Source organism: Mytilus californianus, unplaced genomic scaffold (genome assembly GCF_021869535.1).
Source record: "Mytilus californianus isolate M0D057914Y unplaced genomic scaffold, xbMytCali1.0.p SCAF_13, whole genome shotgun sequence".
In the NCBI taxonomy this organism is placed as follows: Eukaryota; Metazoa; Mollusca; class Bivalvia; order Mytilida; family Mytilidae; genus Mytilus; species Mytilus californianus.
Window position 1 is genome coordinate 17,198,726 of NW_026262615.1, and position 16,239 is coordinate 17,214,964.

At 32.1% G+C, this 16,239-nt stretch overlaps 1 long non-coding RNA gene across 1 annotated transcript in view; it reads right to left on the reverse strand.

The window, feature by feature from the left end:
• The window catches only part of LOC127723297 (uncharacterized), a 37,307-nt gene extending 29,851 nt beyond the window's left edge, over positions 1-7,456 (reverse strand). The window contains exon 1 of the long non-coding RNA XR_007991989.1: positions 6,761-7,456. This is a non-coding gene — a long non-coding RNA (uncharacterized LOC127723297). The remainder of the gene's footprint in view (positions 1-6,760) is intronic.
• Between the last annotated feature and the right edge of the window lie 8,783 nt (positions 7,457-16,239).

Consider the following 16,239-nt stretch of genomic DNA (forward strand, 5'->3'; position numbering starts at 1 on the left):
ACTTATCATGCTTATTGAACGCACACTCTTTTGTAACATTGTTGGAACACATACAGGATCAATGATGTTTCATCATGCCTGTTTGTTGGATATAAGTAATAAATAATTGAATGAATAAATCGTACAAATCAAGAAAACCTCTAGTGTTTTGATTATTGTTAAAATCAGTTTTAAATGATTAATCATGATAATGCTTTCGTAAAAAAATAATCTTGGAGACCAGATCAGAATTAGTTTCAATTTATAACATTCATAAGGACATTAAAACTTTTTTAAAGTTTGATGCAAGTGAATAGACCGGTGTGCGTAAACACACTGTGGTTAACAATCTTAAGACTTTGTGAAAATAAGATTATCAGTAACAATTTTAAAATAAATTTCATTAAGAAATTAACTTTTTTCTGAATACATTTTACATTATATATGAAATAATTTAATATATCGATTTTATACGGTGTAAATTTGTTTAATCGTTGCACAGTATCCCTTCTTGTCATTTGTTTAGTTAAATATTTATATTTTGTATAATGAACACTTTCATAACGATAAAAATATTAACTAATTCCCCTTTAAATCAAGATCACAGGCATAGTGAGACATCTCTTTGTAATAATTCAAACAACTGTGATGTTATAACTGTAGGCTGGTCGGATAAACTTATCACTCGGAATGATATTATACAGAAGTGTGTCTACTTAATCTGATTAGATTTTTATTTAGATAGTGTACGTTCAGAAGATAACTATTCGTTTACGAATGCCCTGCATTTTGTATGTGTCTTAATTCTTAACGTTCCATTATGACCATTAATTTGACAACTGCATACTATTTAGGAAATCATTTGATCACGGATAGGGCTCAGTTTAAAAAAAAGACATAATGCTAAATCTGGAGTTTATCGATAAATCAAAGCTATATTTTAGGATTCTTCCATGTACAAGAAAAATGTCTACAACTTTATTTGTTGATTGAAAACTGGTTTGAATCTCCTCAAAATGTGTGAATCCTAGTTTAACCAATGATTCATTTAACAAAAGGTTATGTATTACCCCAACAAAATAGGGAAAAGGCAATGTCATTTATAATTTAACTTGAAACCATTTTTATCGTTATTTTGTTGTTATCAGAGTGTCTTATACACGCAATAAATAAAGTAAACATCTGCATATACAAAATTGATAACAAAATATACTTTTAACTGTTAAATTCATTTGTTAATTGTCGTTATTTTATTTGGAAAAATTACACCATTATCACCAAATGTATTTATTATTTTATCAATGTTTTATTGTTCAAAATGACAACTGTCTTAACAACTACGTTTAATTTTTAACGTCTTTAACGCCACAACAATTTAATTTCTTGTTCTACGGATTTTTCCACTCCAGAAATTAGTGCGAGCGAGCGATTTGAAAATTAAAAAAAAAAAAAATTACAAATTTTTGAAGAGAAGCTTCAAAAGTAAAGGCGACCAATTATATTTTTTTTTGAAAAATAAAATCATAGGTTCATACAATATTGATCAAGATGGTATGAAATTTGATTTACAACTTGAACTTTGGCATTTCTTTAATATATCAACTGCTGATGTGTTTTTTTCTGTTCACCAACATGTAATGCCCACTTTTAATTGCATCATATTTATGGCTTCTTGTATTACTGTTACTTTCTAAGAACATCAGATATCGAACTGAATAATTCAATAATTATTTTAACTGTCTTAAATGATTTTCATTGAACTTTCATAGATGTCTTTCCTCATTCACAAGACCTGACTTATAATTAGAAACAAGGCGGGTGTCTTGCAAGAAGCAGGAGTTGTTTATCCTTCCCGAACACCTGAGTTCACCCAAGGTTTTAGGGATTTATTGTGTTCGTTAATGTGTATACTTTTTAGTTTTTTGTGTTATACATGTATGTTGGTTGTGTGTTTCTTCGTCGTGACTTTGATAAGAAATATGTGTTTATGCTCGAGACAGTTTAAAGGATCGCGATTTGACGTAGATTAAAACGCTCTGACGATCGCTAATTAATTTAGTAATAATTTAATTTTGGATGTAACACGTCTTCTGATTGGCTGAAAGTGTTTTGTCTATCAGCTCATAGACATAATTTTGTCATGCGACCGAGACGTTATCAACGTTTTTATCATGATTTACTTCTTTTTAGAATTAAATTTTAAGAAATGACTTTAATATGTTTTCTGTCTATTCGAAATAACATAAAAAATGTGGTGCACACTTTTAAATAACCCGCTACGCGGGTTATTCAGTGTGCACCACATTTTTTATGTTATTTCGAATAGACAGAAAACATATTAAAGTCATTTCTTAAATGTTTACAAAAAAAAACAGGCGCGGGAAATACACCCAGTTACATTTCCAGATGCTAGAAGCGGGAATATTAAAAAAAAAAAAATAAAAATTTGTTTAGACAGGTCTGTCGAACAAGGAATTTAATTGGTGTGGCCTAACTATATGATTTAAGATGAATAAAAGTAATTAAAGTAAACAGATGTAAACAGATGTAAATCACTGCAAAGTAATAAAGACATTTTAAAAATTCACATCATCAACATAAGATCAAAATATAATTATCAAAGAGCAATAACCGCAATTTGCCCATTTAGTCGATATGGATTACCTCCCATTGTCAAATATTCGAAATAATTCATATAGCGGGGATTCGGGAGAATTTTAGGCGTTTCGTAGAAAATCTGACAGTTGTTCCTAACGCCCTGATATAAACGCCACTCAGAAATAACTTTTTTCTCCGAAGAATTTCCCAAAAATAGTCAAGGGGTCCAAAAAACGAACGAAAAAATTAATTGAAAATCAAAATTTCTTCTTATATTATGGATTTCCATAATTTTATGAATTACGAAATCTCATAATATAGCAACAAAATTATTCGAATAACTAATATTATTGAATTTCATAATAATGTGTTTAATTAGGATATTTCATAATATTATGCAATTTCCTATTTGCCTCGACTGACGTATGCACAATCTAAATTCACTACAAGAGTAAGTAACAGCATATAGAAAAGTCGTTCCGTATGATATCCAGTCATGTAGCATTAAGAACAACCGTTGTTAAATTATGACAAACAACATAAAAAAGAGGCGAAAGATTTCAAAGGGACGTTCAAACCTCATTAGTCAGAAAGAAACAGATAACGCCGTGGCAAAAGGCTAAAGACGACAAAAGTGCAAATGAAGTTTTTGACATAAAAAATTGACCGCATCAACGCTAGTTATTAACTGTCAATCAATCTACCAGTTGCCCCATTTGTTGCAAAACATAGTATTCTTATGCTTCTATTTGATAAAACTAAAGGTTACAACAAAATTTGCAAAAAGGAAACGTTAACAAAAGATGTAATGGTATGAAAATAAGGAGATGCATTATGATTGCAAATGAGCCAACTATCCACTTAAGTTCATATGAGGTGAATGTAAGCAATATTAGGCAACCGTGCAGCCTTCAATAATGAGAAAACCAATACCGTATAGTCGGCTATAAAAGTCAAATACATTTAATTTAGAAAAATGAAACAATTTATCAGAGAAAACTAACGGCTTAATATATAACAAAACAATTTACGAAACCCAAATATGACAAACATCCAACAACGGCAACCACTCAACTACAGAATCCTGACTTGGAATATGCACATAGAAAGTGCGGCGGGGTTACAAATGTGTATATTTCTAACCATTTCGAGTACAATGTAGGTGAATCACAGATGGATATTTATCACACATTGATTGCGCATTGGCTTATTTATATGTTATACATGAACAATGAGAATTTTTATGCTTCCAATAAAGTTAAACTTAGACAGCTGTATTTATTGAAAATTGCGGATAAATCCTGCATGCTTTTGAATTGGTTGTATGTGATCTTTACCAAAATAACTATTCTTCACACTGTAATGCTTTCTAACCTATCATTTATTGTGCTAATTGCATTTCAGCAACAGAAACCTCATGAGATTGACATAAACAAGTCAACAGAAGGGATGCATAAATATGGAGTCAGGTGTACATTTTTTTTTACTTAAAATGTCAGTTGCAGGGCTGTTATGGTGAATTTAAATTGACGAGGGGGATTTTTAACGACCTTGACTACCCATGAGAGTCTTGCACGGTCGGATTAAATTGTTTTCATATTTTACTCTTTTTGAATTTGTTGATGCTGAATGACATCCCTTCAAGTACATCTTGATATGCGCAGCTTAAAATTGTGAACGTTAACAAAACTTTTGAAAGCGCTGTAGTAGGAGTATTGCTTATTATAAACATGTCTTAACAAAGACATGGACATATCTATTTAAAATTCAGGACAGGCTGATGAAGGGAAGAGATGATTTCTACATTTCCGCAAAACAAATAAAAAAACACAAATATATCTTGGTTTTTATTTCCGTTGCGTGTTATCAACTAGTGAACTTTGAACAAACTGATTATCTTTAACCTTGGTTTAAAAAAAGAAGAAAGATATAAAAAAAAAATCTCAACCCTGTAGTCAAATGTTTGTCGAAGAAACATTTCTAACACCATTATAAAAGCAAACAAGTTGAACAGACAACCAACAGTTCGCAAAACTCTCCAATGAAATAAAGAAACGAACACTATTTTAACAAGGATTGATCCGAGGTGCTGAAAAGGGTATTCCATCCTTCACATTTTGATGTTTCAGTCATACGTGATAAAACAATCATAAACTAGTGCGATAACATTCAAACTTATAAAGATTTGTGGTTTTAAAGGTCATGATCCAAACAGTATTCATTCGAATATGAAACAAGTTAAAACTTCTTAACATATAGTACACCTTCTTTTTAAAGCAAAACAGCAGTTGGATTACAAACTGGTGTATATGGTTTGTTGATATATTGAAAAGGACGTACTTTCAAACCTAGTAACTGATTCAAATTGCTTCCAATTAAAAAGCAAGGCCGTTTTGGCATTTTATGTGAACATATTATTCCTCTTTGCAATTTTATAGCACCTATCTAAGTTATAGCAACTTCTTATTTTTGCTATTTTACAAAGATCGATGTATTATTGAAATATAAAGTAAGCCCTATTTGCAGAGGGATTTTTTTTTTGCATTTTCAAAAGCTTAAATGAACGCCTGTTACCAGAACAATATACCACAAATTACCGCAGTCTAAATAGGTAAAACAATGTTTGGTAGGTACATAACACTACAGGGAGATAACTCTGTAAAAATCAGCTGAACGTTTTAATCATGTTCTATTGTTAAGGAAATATTAAGCTTCTCAATGATCAAAATTAGTGTTTGTCAAACTGCTATATATCCAATGAAATTTTTCCTAGAAAGTGTGTGGTTCAAGTTTTTTGAAATTTTATATTTTTGTCAAAGGGTCACAGTTAATATTTTGTCAAAATTTTATGTTTTAAACGAGCCAAATTAATTTTAATCAAGGTGTTTTGTACCACCTAAACGACAATTTTTTTTATCTTCTATTATAAATATTGATCCCCCAAGATATATTTTGTTTTCTGTTTTTCCAACAATTTGATCATTTCACGAGGATTTTTCAGAAATACAATTTGTCTGCAATCATAGCACAATTAACTTCTTTCTGTTGTGAAATGATTAATAAGATACCTTTCTAAAATTGTCAGATTATAAATTTGAAATTATTAAGAAGCTGAGCTTTAAACTCCTTCAAGTAAAGTTGACCTTAGATACATTTTGCTATTTTATATTTTAGATCTCTAAAGGATTAACCTTCACCAGGAACGCTCCAAGTTAAATATTTGAAAGCCAAGGATGTATCAGAACCGAAAAAGTTAAGAAGCTTAAATATATGAAAGCCAAGGATGTATCGGAACCAAAAAAAGTTGAGAAGCTAAGGCTTCTAAACTTTTTCGGTTCCGATACATCCTAGGCTTTCAAATATTTTACTTCGAGCGTTCCTGGTGAAGGTTAATCTAGAAAAGCACATGGAATTTATTAAGTGTTGTTTTAATTTTAACATCACTGGATCGATATCGCTGCTGGTGCGCCATCAGTTCCCGATGGTATCATCAGCTCAGTAGTCAGTGCGTCGGCACTGACAGGATTTAAACCATACATTTCTAAAATTGTTCGATTATAGATTTTGAAATTACCTAGAAACCAAGATTTCAACTCCTCCATGCAAAGTTGAGCTTAGATGAATGTTGCTATTATTTTTAAGTTGTTTTTGGTCATATAGATCTTCCACTGTTTCAGTTCCCATGCATTTTTTGCTTTCAAATATTCGGCTTCGAGCGTTCCTGATGAAGATAAATCCAGAAAAGCACATCAAACGCATGCCATTTATAAAGTGCTGCCTTAATATTTACAGTGCCTGTTCGATAATGTTGCTGGTGGACTATCAGTCTCCGAAAGTATCCTCAGCTTAGTTGTCCGTTCGTCAATACTGACAAAATTTATAACATACCTTTTTAAAATTTTCTGATTATCAATTAGTTAACTATAAAATTACCGTGGTTTAAACTTCCTCATGCAAAGGTTACTTTAGACGGATTTGGCTTTTATGTTATGTTCTTTTTTATCATATAGCTCTTCAACTGTCTAGTTTCCTATACGTTCTTGGATTTCAAATATCTGCTTTTGGGGTTCTAGATACAGGTAAATATATATTCATGACATTGATTTAACTGGAATTTAACGTACGGATTTTTTACGACCGGGCAATATAGAAAGTGCAAATAACTTGTAATTGATCTCGTTACCGTCTTGTACTCGACCAAAACTGTCACAACGTATCCCAACATCTTCAGAATGATGACAATCATGATTTCCCCAAGCATTTCTTCTGCATTCGGCCAGTTTCTTTTCTGAACCTTTACACCTGAGATCATCCAACCAAATGTTGCCGCTGCCATCATTTACGGAGCTGCCCATGGAAATACCGCCTCTTATAAAAAAGAAGTAAAATATATAGAAAAAGATAATCATAATTCATCAAAATGTTGAAAGATCAACATTTAATGAGTATTCAAATAATACTTTAAGTCTCTAATGAAGAATACAAAATTGATAAACAATAATGTACAAAAGTTGATATTTATATTTTATATTTGATGTGTTTTCTTATTTTGTGTGATGATCACTGAATGCTAAGTTTTCTTTAAGGTTGAAAAATGGGTGCTATTTTCTTGTAAAAGTTTTGTTCCTTATCTTGAATGTAAACTTGTTTCTTACGAAAAATATGTTTGTAGTCGAACATTTAGAATAGTTCTCAAGTAGCCAATACTTATAGTAGCAGACGTAAGCACTGTCAAACAGGTCTCGTTCCGTTTGGAGTTCTTTTGATAACACCGGTTATTTCAATTGTTTTGTATATTTCAAAATAATTTACGAGTTTAAAACTAACCTTTTAGGTCAAGAATCAATCTTCTATAACAAATGATGAAGTCCGTTTTGTATAGAACATTATCCAACAGACCGTATTTGCTTGCTTTAAAGGTATTATTAAGGGTTTGAAGTTCATTTAATTTTAAGTATCTGCAATACACTATTTTTACATGAGATGTTATTTCCAATATTTCCTTTGCCAACGTACATTACGGGAATTCGTTCAGCAAAAAACTTCAGTGGCAATTAAAAACCGGAAGATTATAAAACGTATGTCCAAAAGGAAGGAAACAATATCCGACACTAAGGCTACGTATATTTATTCTCTTCAGTCTCGTGGGGACAGGTGATTTATGAAATTTTGAACGACATACTTGATCTCTCATAAAATTACAAAATACATAGTTATAGAGAACATCTATAAACATAGAGATAAGGTAGGATAATTAAGTATTTGTGTATGTATGCAATTTAACATTTTAATCGAGTTGTAGGACTGAGTTTAAATTAAAAGATAAATTTGATATACTTAAAAAAAAAATTCTAATATTACAATATTGTAATTGTATTAATATTTAAAATTGATAATCAAACTGCCAGTTAGTTCTCATGAGATTTTACAAGTTTTTACAATTTTGTGTAAAAGTAGGGACACAGTGGAGATAAACGTCAACAAACTCATTTCTGCTATAATGGATGTTTGTATGTTCACGACGTTGGTTAAAAAAAGCCCTTTTCAATCGATTTCATTTCACCATTTAATATCACAGGAAACTTAAATTTTAGCTCTTTAAACTAGACTTAAAGTGGTACAGATTAGCTTTGTTTTTTATCTAAAGCTTATAACAATGAGAACCTCGTGACACATACTATAACGTTTATTTTTCTCAATAAATAACTTTGATGAGTTTATTATGGAACCATGTAATAATCTGTCGTGACCTCGTGCTGTTTATAGAAATGTCAACAAACATGAACATTTTGCATGCTGTATCAAGAAGTTGAAAATTGTTAAATTTTGTATGTATCTGAATTCAATTTTACGAGTGGGGGTCTGATTTAAAAAGAAACTGAATTGATTTTGAGTTTTTCAACAAAAAGATACCCCTTTTAAGATATTTTTAAAGGGATTCATCGCTCCTTGCAATCTCCAACATATCATCTTTACAAGCATGTCCAGTTTTTGTGAATGTGGTTCAATCAACATAAGAACCGCAAAAGCGCACTAAAGTTTGGTCTAATTCACTGTTCACACAATCATGCAGTTGGAAAACTGAAATTATACTCTCATACTCTCAATTTCAGCACTATTCCAAATAAATACGACGTCTTGAAAAGCTATTTTAATTTGATCTCTGAGAGGGAGTTTTGCTCTCCAGTTTGAGACTCAATGCTGCCATGGAATCTTTACTGACGTCTCAACATTTTTGCTTATACAAAAATTGTGACTTTTTTTGTGCTTGTTGGTGCAAAATATTTCCTGAAACATTCAAACGCAATGATATAATAAATTATTTTTGTTTTTCTACTTTTTACAATTCCATCCGAGATGCCGATGACGTACTTCTTGTTTCAAATGTTACCCCAGATCCTTAACTTTCAAAGAGTTTAACATAAATTTTCAAATCGAACTCCGTGAGATTATTCAATCATTAAAAATATGTATATATATATTAACGGATTTATGTCATATTCAACATTGATATTGTTGCATGTTATAACATGGGTAGGAGAATTATAGGTTTCATAAAGAGTGAGAATGGGATATCGCTTGATATCAACACGAGTTATTTAATTTCAATATAAAAATAAACGAGCCTTTATTAGTTCCTTTTTAATTAAATTACGAGAGTTGATATCAAGCGATATCCAATTTATACAAGTTGTTAAACCTATTTCTCTTATAGTTAACACTGTCAGAGTTTCAAATTAAAATTTCCGCAAAATGATGATCTAGTCTTTTGTACATTCCAGTATGAAGTCATATGTCCTTTTCCGGTGTCAAACTTTAACATAAGACATTTTAAAACTTTTCATACGCTTCAGAATGTAATAAAATTTGACAAAAAGAAGATTGTCAAGTGAAATGTGTGAGTGTTTTGTATATTATTGAAGAAATCACAATGTCCATTGCCATGGACGAAATGTATATCGTCTTAACCTTTGAAAGTCATCATTGACCTGACGAATAACCAATGGAAATGCCGTAATACCATCTTGTGATGCTGGACAAACTAATCAAATTAGCACAGATTTTCGTATCACACTCCGTGCAGTGTGATACGAGAAATATCTATTCGGGCAAGAAATAGATAACAGGCCACAACCATAAGAGAATATTTCTTTGAAAAACATCCAAATTCATCTTTAGTCTTTCCATTTTAATTGTCGGAAAAGTTTTTGGTTAGCGTTTTTGTTTTCATCGTTTTGTTTGTTTTTATATGTTTTCATGACTCTGGTATCTGTATTTTTTCCGACTTGTTATCTAAAGTAAAATGGCAATTACCGAAATCCAAGCTGTCGACATGCTACCACTGCGTCTCTGTCGTCAAAGTAATCATCGCATACTGTTCCCCATACGCCGTTATACAAAATTTCTAATCTGCCCCCACCAGCTAAGCGTATGTTATCTAAAATATAAAAGTACTTGTCTGGAAAGTTATTTTTTATTGTACAAGAGTATGCTATTATCTAAAAACAGTTGTTGGCATGATACGGGTTATGTTCTTCTCATATATTTTATGATGGTATGATACTAAACCCCTAACGGTAGGGATTGTACCTGATATTCATATGATGAAGACATAATCTTTCAATCAGTTTAATTGAGGTCTGGAGCTGGCATGTCAGTAACTGCTAGTAGTCCTTTGTTAATTTATGTATCATTGTCGTTTTGCTTACCTATTCAGACATCGGACTCGGACTTCTTTTAAAAGAGGAACGAAAGATACCAGAGGGACAGTCAAACTCATAGATCGAAAACAAACTGACAACGCCATGGCCAAAAATAAAAAGACAAACAGACAAATATTAGTACAGATGACACAACATAGAAAACTAAAGACTAAGCAACACGAACCCCACCAAAAATGGGGGTGATCTCAGATGCTCCGGAAGGGCAAGCAGATCCTGCTCCACATGTGGCTCCCGTCGTGTTGCTTATGTTATTACAAATCCGGTAAATAGTCGGTAGGTCACATTCGTGAAAAGGGAAGGGTATTGTAGTTACGACATAAGGAACATATCCGATATCATCTGTGACACGGTTATTCCATAACGGTCAACCAACTCGTGATGGCGTCCGTAAAATTTACGAAGGGATGATTTCAACTTCCCCATTTGGAACTCTTGGTTTAATAGCTTTCTTGTGAGCAGCAATCCTCTATCAAGGAAATCATCATAGGAAAAACAAGCCCGGGAATATCGTATTAATTGGGAGATAATACCCCGCATGCAGGCGCTGCTGGAATGTTGCTACATAGAAATGAAAAGTTCACAATTAGGAAGCTGAAATCATCTCTTTTGTCGTAAAAGTTTGTTTTCAACCGACCCTCATTGTCAATTTCTAGATGTAAGTCAAGATATGAGGCAGACTTAACTGTATCTGTAGTATCCTTTATCTCTAGTTCGATGGGATAGTTTGGTTCAACGACATTTATACGATATATTTGGTTTACAGTTTGATTCAGAAGAAACACCGACATAGCTAGATAATACAATTAATTATCTAAATACTACCACAATTTGATATTAATAAGTATTGTAATTTTCATTGTTATTAATAAATGTAATGTCAGTATTACAAATCTAATCTTGAATCAATCCTAATCCTATCTTTATTTTGGGAAATATTTTTACAAATTCAAATGTGACGTCACTTTGTGTGTTTTTTTTAGAATTTCAAATGTGACGTCACTTTGTGCGTTGAGGCTTTGGCTAACTCGGCTGTGTATTTTTATGTGTTGTATTAAGTTGTTTTATGTAATGTATCCGTTTTTATTCTGTAGTTAGTCCCCACTTCGGTTTCATCATGTATATCTATTATATAGCCATTTTATAAAATTTACTGTTTGCAAAATTATAAATTATTCTAAATAGTAAGGATGTTCTTGTCCCAGGCAGAAAACCCTGGCCGTGTTAGGCGCAACATTTTGGAAGTTTTGGTCCTCGGTGCTCTTCAGCTTTGTACTTGTTTTGGCTTTCAAACTTTTTTCATCTGAGCGTCACTGGTTGGTCTTGTGTGGACGAGACGCACGTCTGGCGTATTGAATGTTAAGCCTAGTACCTTTTGTTAGCTATTATTTGTGTGTTTCTTTGTCTTATATGTTCTCCCATTTATTTTTATTATGGTCCTGTCATGTGATGTTGTCGTGTTGGTGTTGTGTTTAACGTTGCCATAAAAGCGGGAGGTTTGGCTTGCCACAAAACCGGTTTCAACCCACCATTTTTTTTAAATGTCCTGTACCAAGTCAGGAAAATGGCCATTATTATATTATAGTTCGTTTCTGTGTGTGTTACATTTTAATGTTGTGTTTTTGTTGTGTCGTTGTTCTCCTCTTATATTTGATGCGTTTCCCTCAGTTTTAGTTTGTAACCCGGATTAGTTTTTATCTCTATCGATTTATGAGTTTCGAACAGCGGTATACTACTGTTGCCTTTATTTAAAACGTTTTTGTAGAAACAAACAATAGTCCATGAAATAAATTAGACGAACATACCTTGTGCCAACAGGCTAATTGGAAGGTATACTACCGAAAGCAATAAAAGCAGCATTATCCTATAAGAAAAAGAAAATACTCGAATATTACTAGTTCGTTTGATTTAAAAATCATCAATTTAAAACACAACTCAAAAACCTAAGAATGTTTGTTTATGCGATAAAGACCCTCCTACCCTGGAGAATAGGGTACAGAAACAATAGCATACCATACTTTTATCAAACCCTATCGACCTTGTTCTACTTTCATGATGCCTGCCTTTTACTTTGAATTATGAGATTTAAAAAATAACGGTACATACTACCTTTATACAATTCATTGTATGCGTAGAATTGTCTTTATTAAAAAAAATCGCAAGCAATAAATCTGGAGATATATTTATGTTTTTTTCATTGTTATAGAAATTACCGACAATAAATTGTTTTAGGTGAGAGAACTTATGTTTATTTATACTAAGCTCAAGATTTGACATCATTGTTTTATTTCTCTTGTAAAACAAATATGACAATATCATATTTGGAAATTACTGTATACAGGAAATGAAATGCTGTACATTAAATAATAATGTAAGACATTTAATAGTTGCTCGATAAGTGTATATATATATGTACTCATTATCGTTGATAACCACGACACTCTAATATTGTTCATTGCGCATATATATGCAGGCAGATACGTGATACCAACACATATGGTTTTAATGACTATAAGTTTGTTTGCAGAAAAAAAGTATGCTATGTAACCTATTGATTTTTTATCAATATTTTTTTTTTTCGCTGTTGCTATAATAAAATTAACAATCAATACATTTCTTGGCCCCCCTCCCCCCATATATCTGGATTTCCTTCTAAAAATCCTGAAACTTAAAATATTGGATATAAGGAGACAAGTAAGGCAGCAGCAGGAGTATCGATTCAGTGCTAGTTAAAGAAAAGAACACTTCAAACATTTCGTTCAGCTGAAGCACTGTTCTGGAATGGATCTTCTACAGAAATTGTTTAACATTACAATTTAAAAGCCGATATGACAAATTGGTAGGTACATTAGGAGATAAATTACCAAGAGGTACCCAATTTCATTTAAAGTCATTTTTGCATAAGGAAGTCAGAAGCTTAGCTTCGTAATCATTTAGAATCTTAGCCACGTGGAATAAAAAAAGTGTGTTTTAAATGATATTAGTATCAAAGCACTGTGTATTGCATGAAAAGATGATATCGACGCGTTCTAACAGTCAACCAGCAGAGGTATCGGTCCAGTGCTAGTAAATAAAAATAATCAAGCATACAACATACACAAATAATTTCGAGCATACAACAATACATTTCTTTCACTTTTGACACTTTAAAAAAAAAAGCATTATCATGATTAATCATTACCCAATCATATATATTGAGTATATCCAGTCTCCGATGACATACACATGCTTCCTATGTTTTACTTTAGGCGTATACTAGTTCATTCAAATGATTCGTATTACCTTTTTACTAACATATTTCCGGTTTTGTTATGGTAATTTTATTCAAAAAAATATTCTCATTCTTTTAAAATAAATTTGATTTGTAAATTATGGGAATAATTAGTTTTTTCATGCAGCAAATTCTACTATCCGATGTATTGATTACTCATTTGTAAACGCGGTTGATAAATCGAATTCACAAACATATTTCATAGTTTAAGGGCATCCGATACAGTTTCTCGATATAATGTCATTTTTATAATTTTGAAATATGTTGTAGGCCTTGGCGAGTTTTAAAAAAAAACACAAAATAAAACATAGGTCACCGTGCTTGTTTTCGAGAAAATTGAGGCTGAAAATTGGGGATTTGTGCAAATTTGTAAAAAAGTTAGACAATATTATAAAATTTTTTGAGAAGATATTCTTCGTCGTAAATTAGTAAGAATGGGTTCAATCTGAAGCTGTGGTAAGTAACAATAAGGGAAAAATAAAACCCTACAAGAATGATTGTATATTTATTCAAGCCTTGCTTGACATTGCGGACAAGATGCTCAAAGTGGCATATTTTTTAACCGAAAAATATGGAAATAAACTGGTTCTGAAAATGTCATTTTTCTCATTTTTCTACATTAACTGCATTTTGTCATGCTTTCTCCAAATCTCAAATGAAAAGTATATGTCACCGTGCTGGATTCGAAGATAAACGCAATTAATACTAAAAATTGCGTTCCCCTTTGGTAACCTCGCCATTAGCGCGAAAATGCACGACGTCGCTGGCTGAAGATTTCGACATCTCCCGCCAATTATACCAATGCAAGGTCATCTTCGTCGTTTTTAAGGTGTATAATGATAATTTCTCTCTACTTCGAGGGGTGGAAGGGCCATATTCATGAATTTAGGATAGATACATCTAATTTGACGGAGTTTAAGAACAGAAAGTTAAATCGACAGGAAGTCGAGATTTATTCATATCGTGATGCGGAAACTTATTATCTTCATTAGAAATAGGATTTGTTAATTTATTATCGTGAATTGAGATGACATCCTCCTACATGTACCCTCTCCAGACTTGGATTTAGGGGGCAGGGGTCCGGGTAATCCTTAAGGAGCTAAATATATGATAAATATATAAACTTCTTACAAATATCATTCCAATTGGTGACTTTCTATAGTGCCCTCTCTTAAAAAACCACGATCCGCACCTGAGTACTCCTTTAATCATTTTGGTGTTCAGGAGAATTATCAAGTGATTACAAAAAATGAACCATCTTTTTTCCATTTTAATGTAATAAAGTTTTATAGTCAACGGAAACATTGAAAATCGACATAGGAGAATTACAAACCGCAGTCAAGCATATGGTTATGAAGAAAATTATTTGAAACTTTTCATACTAGATCTTGTATACATGATTTGATGTTTTACGCCCAGTTATTCAGAAGCAAAGAAATGTAAAAAGAGAAATGGACGGAAGGACAGACAGATGCACATTCACCTTTTGAAAAGCTACAAAGTGACTATACACTTCATTAGTTGATTAGTGATACATACCTGGTATTAGCTACGATGTTGATGTATGGCTGTTTTATGTCCAGTGGCAAATCAAATGCATTCGTAGAAGGCCGTACGGTGACATATGGTTGTTAATTTATGTCCTTTGGTCTTTCGTGTTGAGTTGTCTCATTGGTATTCATACCACATGTTCTTATTTTTTTAATCAGAACGAGGAAATGTTAATGCAATATGAGTGTTAACCATGCTTTATACTATAGACAGACATGCACTATGGGCCGTTCTAGTTTTAACGTTCTAGTTTACAAAGTAACCGTACAGAAGAAGACATGTCACCATAGCCTTACATTTTAACCTGAATCCAAGTTTACTAGTTTTACTTACTCCTTGCCGCGTGCTTAGCGGAGAAGCAGCAAATACCAATATTAAAGACTTTAGTTTGATCCGGCCAGGAGCCTGTAATCAATATGAACTAATGGGTGTGTACGTTTTTTTTATAATTTCTTTCCAAACAGATACAAAACTTATAGAATTATGCCGCGTGTCACAAACACAAGACCAAACAATCCACGAGAAAATATTAGCTTAAATATTCTTTAGCTATACACCATATGCATATTAGTAAACTCCTCTTCCGTCACGGAATTTTCAAACGTACACCTTTTGATTTTGTATGAATACTTACTGTGTATATATAGTAGCACAATTATATTTGATAACTTATTAAAATTACCCTCCCGCATGTTGATCGACTTACCAACCTTGGACTATTTAGCATTTCTATACACACTTGTACTTTACCGACAAGTCTTCTCATGATTAGTATAAAAAGCAAACTGCGACTTTGAGATGAAGAACAGCAATAAAAGCGCTGTTCCTTTGCTTTTAATGGGTTTTTTTACTGCGCATGTGCTGATTTTGTGATGGATCATTAATTCCCCGTATCCTTTGTTTTTTTTATTATTTATTGTTCTAGAATTATTTGGGTTCTTTTTTAAGAAAAAAAAGTAAAACAACACGAGAAATAAATGTGTTTATACATTTATCAGTACAAAATATTGTATGTACTATAAACGAACAAAGATCATTCAAACAAGATTTATAAGTTATCAGTTACTATCAAAGAAGCTGATTCCTTTTTCTTTTTACACATTAATAAAAGCACAATAC